Source organism: Emydura macquarii, unplaced genomic scaffold, assembly GCF_026122565.2.
Source record: "Emydura macquarii macquarii isolate MOO-44397 ecotype Brisbane River unplaced genomic scaffold, CSIRO-AGI_Emac_v2 contig_3534, whole genome shotgun sequence".
NCBI classification, from domain to species: domain Eukaryota; kingdom Metazoa; phylum Chordata; order Testudines; family Chelidae; genus Emydura; species Emydura macquarii.
In genome coordinates, this window is record NW_027133671.1 from 870,471 (window position 1) to 892,574 (window position 22,104).

The window sequence follows — 22,104 nt, forward strand, 5'->3', positions numbered from 1 at the left end:
CGGTGCAGTTAGTGCTGGAGGGAGCTCGCCTTGGCCAGGGAGACCTGCTGGCCCAGCTAAAGCCGTGGTGTGTGTGTTACATCCTCTGCATGGCAGACTTTGCTTCGTATTTAACCGCACTGCAGGCCACCTCCTCCGGCTATGGGCATGGATGGGGCTGACTCAGCAGCGATTGACATTGGAGGAGACAACATCTTTGGGAGCATAAATGGTAGCATCTGTGTGCTACAAGACCCAGGGGGAAAAACAAACGGCAATGCTGTCAAACACCGCTCCCCAGCGCATGCTGGCTTTGCATTCTATAACGCCATTGCTGTGTATTAACATCACCCCAAAGGCCCATGGCACTATCTGTCTTGCACTGAGTATGGAGAGACGGTTGTTATGGCTTTTTTCATTTCTCTGCCCCCCCGCACCCTACAAGTTAGTCTTGCACTCAGTGAAATGCCTCTCAATCCAGAGTAATTCCACTGTGTCTATCTGGCTTTACAAAGCAGTGGGCTCTGTGGCCATGATATTCTGGTGTTAATTTACGAACATATATGCACAGTTGATAGGATTGCTCCTCGTGGGACCGCAGGCTGGCATTAGGAAGGCCCTTTAGAAAGAAGGGGGAGCACAGCTGCTAAGGCGGTGTCTCCAGCCCGTGACTGGGTTAGACTCGTGTAGCGATGACTTGGCACAATGTGGTGAAAGCACATGCAAAATCTGAGCTGAGGGTTAGCAAGGGCTTTGGGTTACTAGCGGCCATCCAAAGGCTGTCTCTAACCTCCACTTGAATCCTGCTTTTTGTTGGACGCTCACTGATTTCTCACAGCCGCTCGCAGCATCGTCAGGTTTGCTTCACTCGCAGGAAATTTTTCCCCAACATCTCACATAACAAGTCAAAGTCAGTTGCAAATGCATCTATGGGCCTCTACAGACATTTCCTGTGGGTGGTCCGAGCCCCGTGGCCAGAGCCGGTGAAGATGTGTAGACAGCCTTGATGTTATGAGTCATCTGTGGAATAGCTGACTTCATAGCCTGCCAGAAATAGCAGTGCTGAGCGTTTGCAGAACAATACACCGCTATACATTAATCCACGTCATGCTGACTTGGCAGGTTACTGGGATTTCTTCTAAGCTTGGGTGAGGCTGGTGGGTTCCCACAGCCGGGAGCTGTGCAAGTTTCCTCATGAGGTCCTACAAAGCAGTGGCCCTGCCATATGCAGCATGGCATGTGGGCAATGACCTGAGATAGGCCCCCTTTGTGCCGCTGCCATGGGAACCCTAGAAAAGAGAGCGTTTGACTTCCCAGGGCCGCTTGCTGGAGCGAGAATCAGCAGGGACGTGGCCAGCAGCATCCGGCACCCAGAGAGGCGGATTCTGGGCTACTCGTGCTGAAAAGGCCAGTGCGTTATGGGTGACGATTGTGTTAATTTAACAAAATGGCTGACATTGCTCCAATGCATGGAACCTCCCCACTCCCACCTCGTAATCAACTGACACCCTTCGAAGAACCGTGGCCAGTAACTAGCGATTCGGGGCACTTCCGTTTTTGGGGGCTCGACTTGCTGTTTTTCAGAGAGCAACAGGTCCATCTTGTGCTGGTAATCCAGGCCTTTTAAAGCATGTCAAGTTGGGCACCTTAAATCACCAGTCACGTCTGAAAATCTTGGCAGCATTCCCGAGAGGATTGTGTCTCTCATGTGATTCTTCTGATCTCTCCCCTCATGTGACGCTACAAAGGAGCAAAGCGCGCTGAGCAGATGCATACTGGGATACCAGTGTTTTCCTGTAACATATTTTCAGATGCGTCAGCGCTGGCCAGACAATGTCCTGGCAAAGGGTAAGGCCCTTTTCATTGTCTCGCTAAGTGCACAGCTGAATGATCTAATTGTTTTTCCCAGTGAAGAATCAGACAATGGGATGCTGTCAGACAGGCTTTCTCATGCCCAACCTAGCGAGTCATTTACCATGGATGCTAATCTAATCATCTTGGTCCTATGGAGTGCACTGCCTGCCAGCTGGGATTTAGACACAGTGGCTGTCATGGCGTGGGTTCCAGAAAGCTGGCTCTGTTTCTCTAAGAACCTGCAGGACTAGAACTTGGGAAAATGGGGGAGTGGGTGGCAGGGGTTGGGCTGCTGATACTTCTGCATCCCCCCACCCCAGGAAGCTTAGACTGGGTTTCCACTGGAGGACCCGGTGAAGCTGGAAGCTGCAGGAAGTACCGCCCAGCAGAGCCTGAGTGTCAACTCCCTGCAGCTGCATGATTGGCTCATGTCGATATATAAATCAGGAAGCCAGTCTAGGGAGCTGTCTGAACATGGATGGACACTGTGTGTTGCTGCTGCAGACCTTGCCTTGCGATGGACCCTAGACCTGACTCCGGCTTGTCCCCGACTCTGCTACTCGCTTCCTGCCTGCACCTTGGTGCCTGACTCTGCCTTCATGGTATCCTGACCTGGCATGACCCCCACCCCCTACTTGTCTCCAGACCATAACTTGGTACCTACCTGGTGCATGTCGGCGGCCTGGGCCTGGGCCTGGCCCTGGCCCTGACAATTGCATCCTTCCCAGGGCAGTGGGGGAGCTGGGCAGGAACATGCATGGAGCAGGGAGCGCTGGTGGGTGTTACTTCTAAAGCTAATCAGAGCTAAACCTGGGCAGAGCCAGATGCCCTCCGACTACCCACTGCAGCAGGCACACAAGCTTTCTGCACACGCCCCTGCCATCCTCATGTCACCACCACTCTCTGTTCCCAGTGTCACCCTCCCTATTAAATTATCCTTCTCTCCCAGCTGGCAGAATTTGCAGCAGCTGGGCTCACTTGGCACAAGCACAGTCTTTGTGCCTATGCAGGTTGGGGTCACTGTCACTCATGCATTTGCTCACACGCATTGGGCACAAAGGGCTCTGTGCATGGAGGTGCAAACATTTCTGCGTGCAACGGAGTGCCCTAACGCTGTGTGGAAAGCTGTACATGCTAGGCCAGTTTGAGGATATTTTGAAAGTGGGTCAGAGCAGCCCAGTGGCCACGTAGTTCACCCATTGGTGAGAGGAAATGGTGAGCCAGGCCCTTCCACGTGCTGTTCCTGGTGTGTCCTGTGCCCCACTATTGGTGGAGCCTGGCCATAAATCCAGCAGAACTGGCCCAGGGATGATCACCTCTTCCCTCCAGTGCAAGGGGGGTACCGTATGATAGCCCTTCTGGGGGAAATGGCAGGGCTGCCCCTATGGCGCACTGATCCTTGGCTGCTGTTTGAGCCCTTATGGAGCGGGGAGGGCTGCTTTAATTCTGCCGATCATCTCCCAAGCAGTTCATAGGATCATAGAATCATAGAATCATAGAATATTAGAGTTGGAAGGGACCTCAGGAGGTCATCTAGTCCAACCCCCTGCTCAAAGCAGGACTAACCTCTGCTATATCATCCCAACCAGGGCTTTGTCAAGCCGCAGCTTAAAAACCTCTAAGGATGGAGATTCCACCACCTCCCTAGGTAACCCATTCCAGTGCTTCACCACCCTCCTAGTAAAAAACTTTTTCCTAATGTCCAACCTAGACCTCCCTCCCTGCAACTTGAGACCGTTGCTCCTTGTTCTGTCATCTGCCACCACCGAGAACAGCCTAGCCCAATCCTCCCTAGAACCCCCTTTCAGGTAGTTAAAGGCCGCTATCAAATCCCCCCTCACTCTTCTCTTTTGCAGACTAAACAAGCCCAGTTCCCTCAGCCTCTCCTCATAAGTCCTGTGCTCCAGCCCCCTAATCATTTTTGTTGCCCTCCGCTGGACTCTCTCCAACTTGTCCACATCCTTTTTGTATTGGGGGGCCCAAAACTGGACACAATATTCTAAATGCGGCCTCACCAATGCCGAATAGAGGGGAATAATCACTTCCCGTGACCTGCTAGCAATGCCCCTCCTAATGCAGCCCAATATGCCATTGGCCTTCTTGACAACCAGGGCACACTGCTGACTCATATCCAGCTTTTTATCCACTGTTACCCCCAGGTCCTTTTCTGCAGAACTGCTGCCCAGCTCGTCGGTCCCCAGTCTATAGCTGTGCATGGGATTCTTTCTTCCTAAGTGGAGGACTCTGAACTTTTCTTCAGTTCAGCATAGTATTAATGTATCGTATTCAGCAGCAGCCATGAATTGCCTGGAATGGCTTCTCCTAGCCCTGGGCAATGGAATCCTCCTCTGAGCCTGGCACCAGAGGATGGCACTTGTGACGTGGCAAAGAGAGAAGCCCGGAGCCAAGGTTCAACCCATTCACTGCAGTTATCCTGCAGAGGAGAGAAATAGCAGCGCTGAGCATTCGCAGAACAATACGGTGCTTTGCATGAATCCACATCACGCTGACCTAAACAGAGTGACCTAAACAAACTGGAGGATTGGGCCAAAAGAAATCTAATGAGGTTCAACAAAGAAAAGTGCAGAGTCCTCCACTTAGGAAGGAAGAATCCCATGCATAGCTATAGACTGGGGACTGACGAGCTAGGCAGCAGCTCTGCAGAAAAGGACCTGGGGGTAACAGTGGATAAAAAGCTGGATATGAGTCAGCAGTGTGCCCTGATTGTCAAGAAGGCTAATAGCATATTGGACTGCATTAGGAGGGGCATTGCCAGCAGGTCACGGGAAGTGATTATTCCCCTCTATTCGGCATTGGTGAGGCCGCATTTAGAATATTGTGTCCAGTTTTGGGCCCCCCACTACAAAAAGGATGTGGACAAGTTGGAGAGAGTCCAGCGGAGGGCAACAAAAATGATTAGGGGGCTGGGCACAGGACTTATGAGGAGAGGCTGAGGGAACTGGGCTTGTTTAGTCTGCAAAAGAGAAGAATGAGGGGGGATTTGATAGCGGCCTTTAAAGGGGGTTCCAGGGAGGATGGGGCTAGGCTGTTCTCAGTGGTGGCAGATGACAGAATAAGGAGCAACGGTCTCAAGTTGCAGGGCGGGAGGTCTAGGTTGGACATTAGGAAAAAGTTTTTCACTAGGAGGATGGTGAAGCACTGGAATGGGTTACCTAGCGAGGTGGTGGAATCTCCATCTTTGGAGGTTTTTAAGCTGAGGCTTGACAAAGCCCTGGCTGGGATGATATAGCTGAGGTTAGTCCTGTTTTCAGCAGGGGGTTGCACTAGATGACCTCCTGAGGTCCCTTCCAACTCTAATATTCTATGATTCTATGACTCGGCAGGTTGCTGGGATTTATTCTAAACCCATTGCTGGGGTGAGGCTGGTGGGTTCTCAGCGCCAGGAGCTGCGCAAGTTTCCTCGTGAGATTCTTCAGAGCAATGGATACATTAGAAGCCCTGCTGTGACCGAAAGCAGTGGGAGATTTGCCACTGCCATCAATGGGAAAAGGACTGGCCCTTGGAGGACAGCTAGGGTGGAGAAAGTATTGTAGGGAATAAGCCAGCGCTGCACTCCCAGGGTGACAGAGGAAAGGGGAGTGGAGGATTAACTGGGGCAGGTCAGCGCTTTATTTAGCGGCAAGTCCTAGTTGAAAATTCCCAGTTTTGCAAAAGTTTGGGGTATTAGAGAATTCTCATTTGTGCCGCTGGCCCCTTGTGCAGTGCTGGGCCTGGAGCGGAAGAGAGAGGGGCTGGATTTCTTCCTGATTTTGCCCTTACTGATTAGCTGAGGTTAGTCCTGCTTTGAGCAGGGGGTTGGACTAGATGACCTCCTGAGGTCCCTTCCAACTCTAATATTCTATGATTCCAACCAGAGTCTTTGATGGCCCAAGACAGCAGTGAATTTCACAGGTTTACTCTATGCTGTTTCCTTTTATTGGTCCCAGCTATGCCACCCATTAACTTCACAGTATTTTACCTTGGGCTCCAGATTATGGGGTGGAGTAAATTGAAGGGACTGCTCAATTATCTACTATACCCTTCACAATTTTGATTAAGTCAGCTGAGCCCTCGCTATTCTCCTTTCCAGGATTAAACAATTTTAGCTTTTGCAATTGCTCCAAATAAATCATCCCCATCCGATCATCTAACCATACTCATTTCCCTTCTCCAGGGACTCGAATATATAAAAAAGACAAGAAATTTAAAAGTGATCAAGGGAAATATTTTTCTACTCCACCCACAATTGACCTGTGGAACTCACTGCCACGAGATATTATTGAGGATAAGACCTTAGTAGGATTCTATCATAAGGTGACCTGACCCTTTGGGGGTAGAGCAGAGATGGCTTCACTTTTGCCATTGTTTAGCCCACCTCCCCAGGTGAAGGGAATAAGAGTACAAGGCTCAGGTGCCAAGATGGGGCATGTGACTAAGCCAGGCCTGCTGGGAAATAACAGTCCAGCCAGCTTTCATTCAGCAAAGGTGGGGGAGGGGGGGAGTGCTGTGTTAAAAGGCAGATGAGCATCCAAGGACAGGCCAGTGAGGAGGTCAGACTGAGCATATAGGAAGAGGCCCTGGGAAGGAAAGACAGGCTAGGTAGGGTTATGGGGTGGCTAGCCCAATTGCTTAGAGCCCCAGGGCTGGGGCTTTCACAGAAGAGGATGGATGCGGGTTCTTCCTATACAGCCACCTTGTGAGGCTTGAGAGCCACTCCTGCCAAGAAGTGGGGAATAAAAGGACTTGTGTGGCACATGGGAGGGCAGCACGCTGAGCCCAGCAGAAGGACTGCAAAGTGGTGCATGTGCAGGAGTCAGAGAGTTGAAGGGCGGAAGAGACCCACCCCAAAATCATCTAGTCTGACCACCCTGGGTATCACAGGCCGCCAGCATCACCCAGGCACCAAGCCCAAGAATCAGAATTAGGCCAAAGTATTACAGCTGGCGTGTACCCCAGGCCCAGAACAGGGAGAGACCATGGCGCACAGGAGCCAGACCCAGAAACGAAGGGTGCTGGCTGGTGAGCGTGTGAGACAGAAGATTTTGGTTTGGCTTTGATTAGCGCTGGAAGTGGGGGGCTGTCACCTCAGCAACCTAACCAGTCTGGAAGCTGGCAGAGGAGCCACCTGAGAGGAAGGGAAACTGAGTCAGCATCAGGGCCTGAAACCAGACTTGAGAGGAGAAAGGCAAAGAACCAAACTGGTCCCGATTGGCTCTGTGATGACTGGTGGGGGAGGGGAGGGGAGCGGGAATAGCTACGGCGCACAAACAGCTCCCCCGTGAGCTTTAATCTGCTCCCTTTTCAGAGTGAGATAGCTTTAAGTCTGCCGTAGCAGGGACCACGGCACGCTAGGGTGGGGCAGATTTACACCCCAGCCTGCAGCGAACAAAGTATTCATATAGACCAACCCTGTGAGATGCACAGGAGTCTATGCCTAATTCAGGCGGGCTGGAGGGCCAGGGCACTGGGCAACTGGCTAGTTTTAAGTGGCCTGCACCCCATACTCATTAGCCATTAATGATAATGGTTAGCAACATTGACATGGCACTGTACAATCACACTATGGTTGGCAGAACCCAGCAAAGCCTGGTCCCTGCCCCTAAGAGCTTCCAAATCAAAGAGGAGACACAGGCCAGTGTTTCAGGCCGGGTATAGCTGATGGGAGAAGGAGGGAGAAGTGACTGCTGGGAGGGGACGGGTTTGTATTAAAATTCTGTGCTACCATTGTAAATGCTTAGGGCTTTCCCCGGTCCTGCTTGCAGGTTAAAGGCTCTGTAGGGATGCGATCAGGCCGCAAGGAGCCAGCCCAATGCAAGTGTGGGGGTGATGTGTACCTCTCTGCTTTGTGTCTCGCTCAAGTTTTGGCTCTTGTGTGTTAGGGTGCTGGATTCTAAGCGCTACAATCGTGTTACATCGCAACCTTCCTGGCGGATAAAGACAGAAATGACTCCGGCTGCTCTGCATGTAGGCTGTGACTGTAACAGTTTTGAGGCATGATTTGAAAGAGGAGGGGAAAGAGGGTTGGTGACGGAGGAGAAGCAGAGTGCTCCAGGCCAGCGGGCAGCACGGTAGAGGAGCTGAGAGTGGGTAGGGGAGGGAAGGGAAGTGAAAGGGCTGGGGAGGGTGGAAGGGGCTGGAGGTGGGGTAGGGAGAGACACAAGTGAAGGCAAGGCTTGGAGGGTCTTGTGAATGGGGATATGGTGGTTGGATTTGACGCAGTGAGGGTGGCATAGTCCTAGTGGGAATCAGAAAGTGCTCTAAGGGGTCTTCTGGACAGAGTTGGTGGAACACTGCAGCCAGGGCAAGAGACAACCTGGGTGTGGGCCAAGGCTTTGTCAGTGGAGCTGGGGGGATTTTGGAGATCCTGAAAGGAAAGACATGGTCAGCTGTCGCAAGGGACTGCAAAAGAAGAATCCCATGCACAGCTATAGACTGGGGACCGACGAGCTAGGCAGCAGTTCTGCAGAAAAGGACCTGGGGGTAACAGTGGATAAAAAGCTGGATATGAGTCAGCAGTGTGCTCTGGTTGTCAAGAAGGCTAATAGCATATTGGGCTGCATTAGGAGGAGCATTGCCAGCAGGTCGCGGGAAGTGATTATTCCCCTCTATTCGGCATTGGTGAGGCTGCATTTAGAGTATTGTGTCCAGTTTTGGGCCCCCCACTACAAAAACGATGTAGACAAGTTGGAGAGAGTACAGCGGAGGGCAACAAAAATGATGAGGGGGCTGGGCACAGGACTTATGAGGAGAGGCTAAGGAAACTGGGCTTGTTTAGTCTGCAAAAGAGAAGAACGAGGGGGGATTTGATAGCAGCCTTTAACTACCTGAAAGAGGGTTCCAGGGAGAATGGGGCTAGGCTGTTCTCGGTGGTGAAGCACTGGAATGGGTTACCTAGGGAGGTGGTGGAATCTCCATCTTTGGAGGTTTTTAAGCTGAGGCTTGACAAAACCCTGGCTGGGATGATATAGCTGAGGTTAGTCCTGCTTTGAGCGGGGGGTTGGACTAGATGACCTCTGAGGTCCCTTCCAATTCTAATATTCTATTGAGAGGATTGCTAAGGGGTCTAGGCTCCTTTGCCTCTCGGCCCTCCCTGAACACTAAACCTATCGCCTCTTCTTCATTTCTTCCCTCCCGTTCCCTCCCGTCTCTCCAGGCCTGCTGGCAGCCTGGGGAGAGCTGCAAAGCCCTTCCTTCATGCAGCCCAGCTGTGTGGGGGGGGCACGCCCCACACCAGGGCATGGCTGGGGCAGGGGGCATCCGTTGGGTGGCAGGTGCTTGAGGAGGTTACGGGGAGCCGAGGAAAAGTCCCAAATCCCAGACACCCCGACCTGGGAAGGAGCCTTGGCAAGGCGGCCCCATAGGCTTGTCCCAGAGCCCGGCCGCCTGCTCATTCCATAGCGAGGGTCAGAGCCCCCTAGAAAGCAGCTCATGTGCCATTGGGTGTTTAGGCCAGTCTCCATGGACACCTGTTGGTTTCATGTTGGGTCCCTTCCACCAGCCGTGGCCTGTCCTGGGAGCACAGGCTCTGTTCCTGCCAGCTGCTGTGCCACGCCTCGCCTGTGTTATGTTGCCCTGGTGACCGGAAAGCATGCACACACACACAGGAACCTGCCCATGTCAGTGTTTATCTTCCAGGCTGGGCGGTGGCCCCGGCTGCCAGTTGGCACAGATGCACGCCAGCGCTGGTTGAAGTTACACAGCACTTTAGAAAGTGGAAAAAGGAGCCTGCAAACCAGCTCCCCTTGGCTCAGACATGCTGATTGCTCACAGATGGAGGCTTTCAGATACAGGGTTTTCTACTTTTTCCCATGACAGTTTTATTAGGGGAAGCTGTAAAACAAAAATAGATCAATTCAGGGCCATACTCAGCCGGTGCCAGGGAGTGGCTGCCATCTTGTTTCTGTAACAGAGACATGGCTGGGGGGATGGGGGGCCTTGCTCTTCCTCTCAACAGCAAGCCGCTGCATTCCTCTCCCTGCAACAGTCACCTTCAACCCTGGCCTGGAAAACGTTCCTGTGCTCAAAATGGCAATCTTCACCCAGAGCTGGGGCAGTACCTGCCTGAAGGTTTGGGGTCCAGGCTAGCAAGATGGAGGCAGCCAACATCCAAGAGCACAGTCGAGGGGTGGAAGAGGCTATACTGTGTGTGCCCACCTACAGTCACACTCGCTAGGGCCAGCAGCCAACACGTCAAAGGGCTGGAGGGGTTTCTTCCGGTAGCCAGGGTTGTTTGGTGCAGGGTGGATTGATTTAACTGAAAGCCATTTAAACCAGTGATTGATTTAAATCACCCAGTGGAATGCCTCGATTTAAATAATGGTTTTTAACCAACTTTTCCATTTGTACTGCCGTTATGGCCTCTTTAAGAAGTGACATGGGCCCCAAGGGGGAGTCCTGCTCTAAGGCCGCTAGGCTTGGAGTAAATCAGTGCAATTTGCAGGGCCATGTTGCACTTGGTATCACTTACACCTCTGCCTTTTTAACTGAATACACTGGTTTGACCTTTTATCTAAACCAGCCCAGTGCTTTGATTGAATCGGAGTGATTGTTTGCTCCAGTAAAGATAACAAGCTGCAAGCTCTGTCTCTTAAAGGAGAAGCAAACTTAATTACTCCAGTGAGTGTTTCTGGAGAGGGCTAGGCACTCCAGGGAGACCGTTTTGAGGAAGTTTGGGACTTGGGGGAGGATGTTGGGGGTCATTCTGGAAGTAGTGACTGGGCAGTGGAAGCCAGCGTGTGCCCTGCAGGCTCGTCTGCTGGCTGTTGGTATTGGGGTTGTGAGCTGCAGCAGCATAACATTTAAGGCACACAGAGTTGCAGGGCAGGTGGTGACAGCCCCATACTAGTCTGGGTTGAACCCCAAAGAGTCACAGGAGCATCCTTGCATTGGTAGGTAGCTGGGGAATATGAGTTACCAGCTAGTGTCTGCCTCCAGATTGTGTGGTTCTGTTATTGGCAGCTAGAAGATGCTTAGTCTGGGTGGAAATTTCCCTTGCACAATGTGAAACTGTTGGACTCTGCAGTGGCTTTGACTCATCTGGCTCGCTTTTCCCAATGTGAACCCACAGGGAAGTCTCACTTCCCAGCAACCCTGGACATATTTTGGGCTGGACTTAGACTCCTCTAAGCCAAACTTCCACCCATTGTCCAGCCCTACCCCAGCAGGAGCAGCTGTGGCCATAGGAAGGCCGTGGTGTTCGCTCTGACCCCAGGGAGGACCACATTAGCTGTTGGCTGGGGCTTCATAGGAGACCTGCTGGAGAATGCTGCCTGGGGGAAGCACTGAATCAACATATGTCCCAGGTGCCCAGCTCATGCCCTCTATCCAGCCACTGATGCCCAGTTCTGGAGCAGCCCTGGTTAGCACTGAGCCCTCTAGCGGAGAGGAGTTATGTGTGCCTGGGGCAGACTTTCCACCCTCAGGGCCTTGTACCCGACTTTCTGCCAGGAGTTAATCTGACTCCTCTACCGATTCACAGTCTGCTCCGCTCTCCTCATGCCTTGCTCCTGAATTGGTTTCTGCCATCCAGTGCCACAGCCTGCTGCAGCCCTCCTACGATGTGTTCTTGTTACAAACCTGTCCCAGCTCCAGGAGTCTTGTGTTAGACACACTCAGATTTCATTTTAGAACAAAAGAGAGTTTCCAGCCCTGATGATCAGGTGGGAGGAAGCTGGACAATGGAATCTCTAGAGGCTCAAAAGCCAGAAGGCGAATAATAAATGTGAGGTCACATTTTTTTTAAATCTTGGCAATGCTGAGTGTGTCTACTAACATTTCTTTAGTGTTGTCTGTCGGGTGGATTTAGCAACAGCTACTGAGGTAAAAATTTACAAAGGGGTGGTGGAATAATGCAGAATTGTATGCAAACGCATACAAATGAGTTGCTTCTTTATGAACGCCTGACCCACTTGGTATCAAACTGCCCTTTGTAAAACAAGTGAGCACCCTAGGTTTGACTAGGACCAACCAAATTTTCTAGTTGTCCTGGCAACAAAGGGTTTCCCTTTTAGAGTGGAAACCTCTGATGGCAAACTACGCTGTTAGGAGGAGGGTTTGGGGAAGGGCCAGGGGGGCTGTTTTTTGATGTATCCTCAAAGTGATCAGACCCTCACTCTATACATGTGCCAGAGGGGTAGCCATGTTAGTCTGTATATAGCAAAAACAACGAGAGTTCTCTGGCACTTTAAAGACTAACACATTTAATATTTGCAGGCATAAGCTTTCGAGAGACTTCAGCTCTCTTCTTCAGATGCAGTAATACAGAACATAGGTAAAACTATATACATGGGAAATCTCCATGCCCTCCCCAGCCTGGAGGCAATTGGAGACCAGCAGCGCAGTTTGTGCTGAGTCTCCTGCATAGATTCGCTAAGCCCAGAAGGCAGCATGGGATCACTTAGCCTGACTTCCTGAACAGTACAGGCCAGATAATGTCACAGTTACCCCTGTATTGAGCCCAAGAACTTGTCTGACTCAAGCAAATCTTCCAGAAAGGCACCGGTGTGGATCTGAAGACTCCAAGAGAAGGAGATTCTACCATTTCCCTTGGCAGTGTGTTCCAATGGTTAAACGCCCTCGCTGTTAACAACTGAGTGGCCAACATTTAGAAAAGCTTTCAAGAAGCAGCTCTCTAGGTGAGGCAGGTGTCTGGTGTCTGCTAGGCCTGTGGTCTCTGCAGGGGTCTGCATGCCCGTTGGTGAATGTTAGCTAGAGACACGGGCTTTACAAATGCTGTGTCTGCAAGAAAATGGGCTAGAAAGAAAGATAATGAAATGGAAACCAGGGTTTTGCAGATGCTGGCTGAGGGTGGTAGGGCCTGCAGAGCTCCCTAGATCAGCCCCGCCTTTGAATCCTTGTCCTAGTGCTAGCTCGGCAATAGTTTTGTTACAATCCCTTTCAACTGCCTCCTAGAAACGCAGGGTGTTTTCCCCATCAAAGCCCTGGGAAGGAGAGGCCACATGTTTTCTTGCTCTGTCAGCAGCCTCCCAAAATCTGGTTCCCATTGTCAGAGGGCTCAGTGAGCCTGGCTAGACCGGCGCGTGGTGTCGGTGAGAGAGACGCCCATGGGCTATGCCAAGATTACAGAGCTCTGCACACTCATAAAACTGATTCCTCCAAGCAGCGCTCAAAAACTAATTCCTCCAAGCAGAGCTCTTCCTTGTGCTGGAAACTGAGGGCAGAGATACCCTGGGGGATTTGTCTTTAGGCCACCTGGTGCTGTTCACCCCTGTGATGTCCATTTACACTTCAAGGGCCACTAGCAGTTCTTGGATGCTTGTCTCCCTCGTATGTTGTTTGGGTGAGGGTGACCCACAATCCTTCCTGGCACAGCAGCAGTGTGAACAGAGCCTCTTCACTGTCATTATCTGGCTGTGTCCAGCAGTTCTCACTCTGGATCGGGGGGAGTCTTCTACTACATTTCCCCAGGAGAGAGACAGTGACAGATGCCAAGGAAAACAGGTTACAGGAATGAGACTTTATAACTACCAGGGACGCAACATTTGCTAAACTGGGAGCTAAAATAGGCAGGGCAGGGGTTCAGTTGCAAGATTGGGAGGCAAGTTAAATCAGACCTGGATGTCTCTTTATTAAATACATGGTCTAGCTTAAACCACAAGATGTGAGCTGGATGTAGGAATTGCTGGGTGAAGTTCTCTGGCCTGTGCTATGCAGGAGGGCAGCCTTAAAAATCTGTGATGGTCACAGATGGAACCCCATGCTCTGGGTTTCCCTAAGCCTCTGACTGCCAAGGGATGGATCAGTTGATAATTGCCCTGTGCTCTTCATTCCCTCTGAAGAATCTGGTCATGGCCCCCGCTGGAAGATCGGCTACTGGCCTAGATGGACCATTGGTCTTATTCAGTATGGCCATTCTTATGTGAAAAGCAGAAAAGATGAGCAGTACAGTAGCAGAAGTATAAGAAGCTCATCTTAGACTGAAGAACAGATCACTGCCCTGGAAGTTAGGTCGACACAGAAGGATAATCAATAGGCAGCAAATAAAGCCACTGGCTGACAAAAAGGAAGCTATTGAGATCTGGGGGAGAAAAGAAGTCTAGCAGCGAGCAGGGTGTCATAAGGCATGGAGAACAGAGAGCAGTGTCCTGCTTCCAGCAATGGAGTCCAGCTGCCCTAAAGCTGGAAAAACCCAGAAGCGGGCCAGCACCCCTGTGGAAGAATGAGGGATGTCAGAGAAATTATGATGAGATTCCATAATTCATTACACAGACCACCAAAGAAGCATCAAGAGCTGAAACAAGGAGTGAAGAACCTAAAATGATACCCCTGGTATCCAGCCAAACACCCCAGTGGAAGCAGTGGTATTTCTCCACTGGTACAAATAGCAAGAGATGGATAGCTGCTAGATACTGAGTAGACGTATATCCCCTTGATGTGTGTAACGTTTTCTTCACACTCCGTTTATCTGCCCTGATATGTGACTTTTTAGGTTTTTGTGTGTGTGTGTGTGTGTGTTTGTATGGGGGATGGGGTGGAGGTGTATTTGACCACAAATCAATTCAGCATCCTGTGTAGCAACAAATCCATTCAAATATCACCTTCTGCCCATGCGACACATCTGTCTACTTCCTCACCATGTCGTCATCCTGTCAGAGCACCACTTACTTGTGGATCTAGCCTCCCAGCCCCTGGAATTCACCCCATATTATTCTCATGTTACAGATGGGTGTGTTGAGTATGTGAGCTGTGGGAAAGAAAGCAATAGGTGATTCTTGTTGTCACTTAGCAACTTGAACTGGATTTTGACATGAACTAAGTGATTGTCCATAGTCAAGAAAGTGACTGATCAAAAAGCCGAGCTTTACGCTGTGCCTTGAAGGCCAGTTAACCTGAGCGTTAGGTGACTGCAAGAGGGTGCACATTTCACAGCTGAGGACTTTCAGCTGGAAAGAACCTGACTCCCCAGAGTGTATGGCCAGGGACCGTCAGCTCACAGTCAGCTGGTGACCTCAGATGGCTTGGAGGGCATAGGAGGAAAGACAGCGTAGGGTTTTATAGACCCGAACTCACAGTTGACCTTCACCCAGCAGCAAATGGGAAGCCGGGGCTGTTAATGGAGCAGTGGTAGGGAGCGCTCACACTGACACATTCTACGAAGCAAGTGGCTTGCCACATAGTGCACCAAGCTGAAGCTTCTGAGTGGTCTACAAGGATGGCCCCGAGTAGATCATATTACATCAGTTCAAGCTGGAGGCGACCCAGGCATGGATAACACTGGCAAAATCCAAATTAGCAAGGAAATGCTGTCAATGCCTAGCTGTTAGTGGATGAACAGCTGCAGCATGTCACCTGGGAATCCCAGAAGAGTCAGTGGTTTGAAAGCAACCCAAGATTGTGAATAGCTATGGCTGGGGTTGGGCATACTTCATAGCAGATGGAGCAGTCACGGTGACAGCAGCTGCAGTGAGTTGCTCTAGTTGCTTCCCTGCCAACCTCAGAGTTGTCAGCACAGGGAGATAACCATCTTGCTTGCTAACAGAGCCTGATCTCTGCTAGCTGGAGGGAAGGTAAGGGAACTACGCCACCAGTCCCTGATGGAAAGGAGGCATACACCTGAATGTCCTCAGCGACAGTACAGTGCCAACATCTCTCAACACACTGACCAGGAGAGAAGGATCTTCACCGCCACCTGAGATTGCACGTGAGTCACCTCAGGGAGGATGTGAGCCTTTCTGAGACTTCCTGCAGGAGAAGTAATTGAACCAAGGAAACACTTGGCCTTCTGCTGCCTTTCAGCTCCCACAGACAGGTCAGCAACATCTTGTGACCTGCTGGGTCAAGGGGAATCGTGAAGTCAACCTGCACACCTGGCCAATGTTCTGTTTTCCTCCCCCCTTGTAGAAAGCATCCCTGGCCTTTCTCCTTCTGACTAGCTACTGTCCAGTCTTCTCTCTTCTCCCTCGAGTGCTGGAGCATGCCCTTTACACCCAGCCGTCCATTTGCCCAGCTCTTTCCTGCATCCCCTCCAGCCAGGCGTCTAGCCAAATAGGGCTCAAATCACTCATTCAAACTTTCTGTTCTGCTGAATATACTGTGCTCTTAGTGTGCCGTGTGTTTCTGCCCCTTTCTGTGGCCTCTTCTTGGCCCGTGTGGGGTTTGGATTCCCTGGCTGGGCCTGGCTGAAGCTATTTTGGGGGGTGCATGCCCTCCTTTTCGCCCACTCCTCCGGTCTGTGAGTGCACAATGGGTCTGCTTTTCATCAGGACAGCTCACTGCCGATTACTTCCTGGTCTGGCTTTGATCCTTCTAACCAGCCCCATTCCTCGCTGTCTCGTCGGATCCGCCTACTCTATCTAGTCAGCCCTGCCTAGATGTCTCCAGCATGCAGGAGAGACCACTGCACCAGTATCCCGTCTCCTACGCCTTATGGCCTGTGACGAGATTAGGCTGTTTATCTTACCCAATAGAGCAGGAAGGGTGACACTGGAGTAGGGCCTGATCCTGATCCTGACTCTCACAGGCCCATTGAAGTGAGCTGGACTGCCTAGGAGAGTAAGGGAGGGTCCCGGGCATGAGTAGTGCCAGATTTAGGAGCACAGTCTGGACGGTACGAGGAGCAAGCCCCGCCTGAGACCACCTGGGGGGGAAGAGCCTGAGGAGGAAGAGGAGGCTGGACTGCCTAGCCCATCTTAGCTCCCCCTATCCCCACACCAACCCACTGGATCAGGTCTCCAAGCCCCACCCCAGCTGGGCTAGTTACCTGAGGAGACTTGGTTGGACAAAAACACCACAGCAGGGAAAGCGGAGCCTGCAGGAGAGTGTGGGGCCCTGGCCATCACTGCCACTGCTACCCCAAACCCCTGCCCTCTCATCTGTCAGCGAGAAGCTGGTTTATGGCCTGAACTGGTAGTTTTATCATCCCTTTCTGTTTCCCATTGCCCCAAAACAGTAACTGCCCATTTATCTTTATTAAGACATTTCCATGACTTTTTCCTTAGGGGGTGATTTGGTTTTACAGTCTACTTAATTCTGTGGTTTCCGTGTACAGATTAGAACAGAATTAGCGGCGTGTAAATCTTTGTGATTGACGGGACTAGTCTTCTGTGTCTGCTGGTAGTTCTACACTGTTCCACACCCCCCCTCGGGGCACTGGTGTTCTAGCTTGTAAATAAGACAGGCCTGTGCCATTGACATCGAATCACACCCCCGGTGGCTTCCCCCAAGACTTTTTCTAGGCTGCCCTCTAAACTTTCTTGTCAAATTAGAATCATGTGTCAACCTGAAAAGTCTTTTTTGTTTTGTTAAACTGAACGTTTTTGAAGTGCCTGACCCCATGGCTAAGAGGCCAGGAATGCTGCAAAGTCTGTGGCTGAGTATTTGGAGAATCTTGGAGGTCCCCTGTCTCTTGACCAGTGTCACTCTTTAGGGTCTCTTTCAATGGGAACCTGGGGAAAAAGGCCTGTGACCAGAGAAATGACGCTCCCTGTGCTCCTGCCTCTCCATCCATGCTGATTCTGCACCGCCCCAGCAGCATCTTGGCTCTCCATAGATCGGTAGCTAGCCAGGAATTGCAGCCATGCTACTAATGTGGTTACGAGGGAAATCAGACAAATCTGTGTCCTTCACATGAGCCACTGTCCTGTGACTTTAGGCTCTGCTTTCAAAACCACCGAGCCCTAGTACAAACAGATGCAGTTCCACTACATCACACCCATTATATCTCACCAAAACCGAGCAGCCTTCTTTGATGGCTCCTAAGCTAGGGTGAGTAACAGGCACCTCTCTCCTTTGTAACTCTATGTGGAGAGGTCAGAGGAGCAGATGCAGGGAAACCATTTCATGGGGGGGGGCAGAAGACCTTCCAAATCCTCCGGCACTCAGGGAGCGAGGAGGGGGGGTGTTAGTGAAGGGCTGCAGGATGCTTGGATAAAGGGTGCTATAGAGAGGTCAAGTATATTATTATTATTCTTGCTCCACGATCCCTCGGCAGGATGAGATGAGTCCAGAGGGGAGTGTTTTAAGCCTCCACCCTCCCTGGTTTTCCCGTCACCTCCTTAACAACATTCCTCAAACAAAAACAAACAGACAGCCCAGCCCCTATTTTCAAGGGGCGGCAGGCCAGGAACGGAGTGTTTGGATCTGATGCTCCCTTATCTAGCTCCACTCTCTGATTTGGGTCAAAGGGCTGGCTGCCCAGACAGCTGAGATATTTTATACTGCTAATGGAATGGCTATATGAGCAAAACCCAGATCTCCAGGTAAGATAAGGCTGCAGGTTGCTAAGGCTGATCCCCCTGGCTCTCAGGGCATTGGCCTAGTTAGTTTTTTCAGCACCTAGCGTGTGAAACAGGAGGGAAAACTGCCTACCAAACGAGGGACTTGAACGCAGAACCACAGATTAAGAGTCTGATGCATTTCCAATGGAGCTAGCCAGCTCACTTGGCCCAGTTAGGTCCCTGGCAGATGTGTGAACCTTAGATTGGGAGCATTGACTATTCCAGATCATCTTAGCTGAGAGAGACTCTAAAGCCCTGGGAACCCAGAGGTATCTTGCAAACCTGAGTTGTCTGGAAAAATCAGGCTGGGATCTTGCTGAGCCTGGCGGAAGCAGCCGAGCTGTTATGTCACCGCTTTCCTAAGTGAGACCAGCTGGTTCCCTGCCCTTGGAATAGATGTTACATGAGGTGATAAGCACCACCCTAATCCTTTTCTGAAACTTACTCTGCTATTGGTCTCATTAATATCTTGTGGCAGTGAGTTCCACTGGTTAACTTTGTACTCTGTGTGATTTTTTTTTTTTCTTTTTTGTCCCATTTTGTTTGTTGTCTTTTAGTTTAACTGAGAACAGGCCAAATTCACTCCTAGTCTAACTCCCCTGGCTTTGGTATCTGGAATCCATTGAGTCTCGTGGGCCTATGCTGCATATGTAGGAAATTTTAGAGTAAATAATATAACAAGCTGTGCAACTAAGGACTGGTCAGATGATGGGACAGAGCAACAAGGGAACCAGGCACCACCATCAGTGGAGACACTCAGAGTCAGACGCCAGCTATCTGTCGGTGAGGATTTGAAGCTAAGTAAATCAATCCTGCCCCATCCAAGGGCAGTGTTCAGAGTAAAGGTCCTAGCTGCCCCCAAAGACATCTGTGGTCTATCCTATCCCACTGTTTTGTTATTGCAGCTTGTTGACATCAGAGATTGTGACGAGCAAAGAAAATCAGCTAATGAGAAATGACCTGTATGTTACAGAAATAAAACCTGCTATTTTCCCCAGCATCTTCCTCAGATTACTTTTGTTCTCTCCCTTGCTCACGGTCTTGTTCACAATTTAAAAGCCCCACGTCCTTCCTTTGGCAGGCTATGATCTACCTAGTTTTGTGTATAATTTGGAACAATGAAGTAAGAATTGTCCCATGGCAAGCTGCATAACTGGTCACGGCTCACTGGAACTCGCTAGGCTGAAATTGTTCTCAAATGTTTGTGGAGTTCTTTCTGCTCCCCGGGAACTCCCTAAATCACGGCAGAAGAATCAGTCAAGTCCTCTTGAACGGCAGCCGGATGGGCTAGTTGCCAGTGAGCTGCCTATTGAGGCTGTAGAAAGCTGTAGCTGTAGTATAAAGTTGCACGGGCCTCCATTTATTGGACTAAAGGGAGCGTGAAAAGCATTGCAACCTTCCCAGGACAGAGTGTTTATGAACTCGCTCTCTGTAAAAAGAAAGACTTGTGCCTCTTTGGAACTGTTGGTTTTATGGCGGTGGGGGTGTTGTTTGTCCCTAGGACTTGCTGCCAAGTTGCATTAACTATAGGAGATGGTGGCCTTTACTCAGCCTCCTGCTTTACTCCAGTTTGATGCTGGAGTAGCGGCACGAGGGTTAGGCTAGTGTAAAGTTGGAGTGATGCAGGGGTGAGTCAAGCCATCTGTCTGTCTGTCTCTTACGCACAGAGTCCTGAGTGGTTAACAATGTGGGTGCTCCTGATGCAATAATAACAAGAGGGCTCCTGAGAAACAAATTGAAACCCAGCTTGTGGCTGATACGGATATAAACTGCTTCAGAAGGGTTTTTAATCAGCCTGTTCTTCCTGGGGTTGCTGTCTCCTCCCAAGCCACTGGGGAGAGATGGGAGAACTGTCCCCTGCAAGGCAGCCCCTCCAATCAATCCCCACCCCTCTTTCACTGGTTTTCTTCCTCGGACAATTGCTCTGCCAGTGCTACTCCAGCGCAGTTGCTCTTCAGCCATCGCTCCCCGGCCCTTAAAATATTTGTGATCAATAGTGTTTCTCGGAGACACCGATTGCTCCAACCACATAAAATGCCATGTGTTTATTTGAAGCCCTGCACATGAGCGCCACACATCCAGGTTAGTTCTGGATCAGTCTAGAAAAGACAAGAGTTTTCTCTTTGGAAACATTTTAGGAGAGACATGTGTGTCCCCCTGAGCCTGCTCTAAAAGCAAATTTTAACTGTAGTCAAATCAGACTGATCTGGCCCATGGTCTTGTGCCAAATTCATTCCACCCCCTCCCATGACAAGCAGCTCCCACACCTATCCTGTGTAAATACTATACTCCCAGTCCCCAAGCTGGGCTGACCCTACCTATCAATCAGGGGCATGCATCTCTTGTATCTATCCCCCACGCAGAGACTATAGTGATTCTATACCAGTCTTGCAGCTGTGCCATATCTTCACTTCAAATCCACGGAAGCTTTAAGCCTAGTAAACTTTCCTACGGCCTTCCATCTTGGACTATGCTAGGACACCTTGTAACTGATCAATCTGAGCTCAAATCAACACAAGCCAGTTGTAGCCTGATGTAAGTGCGTCTACACAAGGGGTTGCATCAGTTTCACTAAACTGACTTAAACTACCTTAGGTAAAACTGATGCTATGCGTGTGTTTGGACAAGGCCTTGTTCTGGGTGGGTCAAGAACTGCTGCTGCACTCACGGAGCCTGCCAGGAAGCAGAAGTCTTGCACATCCTACAAGAACCTGCTCTTGCAAGATTTCCATCCCAGTTTTGCATCCAATCTCACAGTCCGAACAGAGCATAACAAATTTGGCTGAGAATAGGGGGCTTGATTCAGCATGGCATTACTCCAGTTTTGAGCCCATGTAACATCACTAAAAATCAGTGAAGTTGCACCAACATAGCCATGGAGTCACAGCAGTGAACGAGGCCCTGAACCAATAGCACTTCATCCTTACAATGCTCCTGATCCAGCCATGAGAAGCATGGGGGGTCAGACTCCATCTGTGCAGATCTCAGGGCAAGAACAGGGCCTCTGGGAGAATGTGCTTGGATAAACTGACGCTGGAATATCTGCCCTGACCTATTAAAGCTAATCACCTGTCTAGCCGGAAAGGGGCCCAAACCAAATCCTGAATCTGAATGGCCCACTCTTGGGGAAAGTTTTAATATGGATCCAGCAAACTTTATAGCTTGGATACATCTCCACCAGCATCAAATTTGGCTCCCAAATTAATCCCCACTGTACAAAGTGTTTATAAGCCGCTGTGCAGTCCCCAAGTGTCCATGTCACACTAAATAAATAAAAAGCTCCATAACAGCTGGCCCTCATGGAGTCTTTTAGCAGAGCCTCCCTCCAGGGCCGGGCGTGGTACACAATTTACTGCACATGGGAAACAGCTGCAGCCCCATGCTTGTTCTGGGGCTAAATAAGCAGTCTCCAGGGCTGTCAGTTTGGCACTACAGCCACCTCAGCTTGTTTAAGAGGTTGAGCCATTATAGAGAACAGCCATTGCTTTGTGGGGTGGCCTGGCCAACCTGCTCTCTGCTAGCCTCTGTGAGGCAGAGGCTAGATAGGTCACTGGGCTCAACGGAGCTCCCGGAATGACAGTTTCACCCCTGGACAGACAGATGGAGACTGGCTGCCTGGCAGAGGTTCCTGAGCTGTTGACGCAGGTTGTCAGTGAGCGGGAAAGCTGCCACGCTGACTGCACTGGCTATTGTGAGCCCTGTGGTGGGACCGGCTCTGCTGCGTTCTGCCAATGCCGTACTGTCGCGTCACTGTGCCAGCCTGTGAGCAGCCGCCCCCCCACTTCGTGGCCATGGGGTATCTCGGGGAGTGGCTAGCTCCATTCTCAGCTTTAATAGCAGCGTCTCCCATCCAGGCCATATCGTGGGCCCTGTCTGATGTGGGGGATTTCAGAGTGCACACTGGAGCTTGAAGTCTGACCTTGGGCTTTCATGAAGGTGGCTGTCAAGTGAGATGTGGCATTGGCCTGGGAGAGTTGGGGGGGGCAGCGCCTCTTTTAAATCTCTCCCCCCACTCTGTCAGCCCCCGTCCTATTTT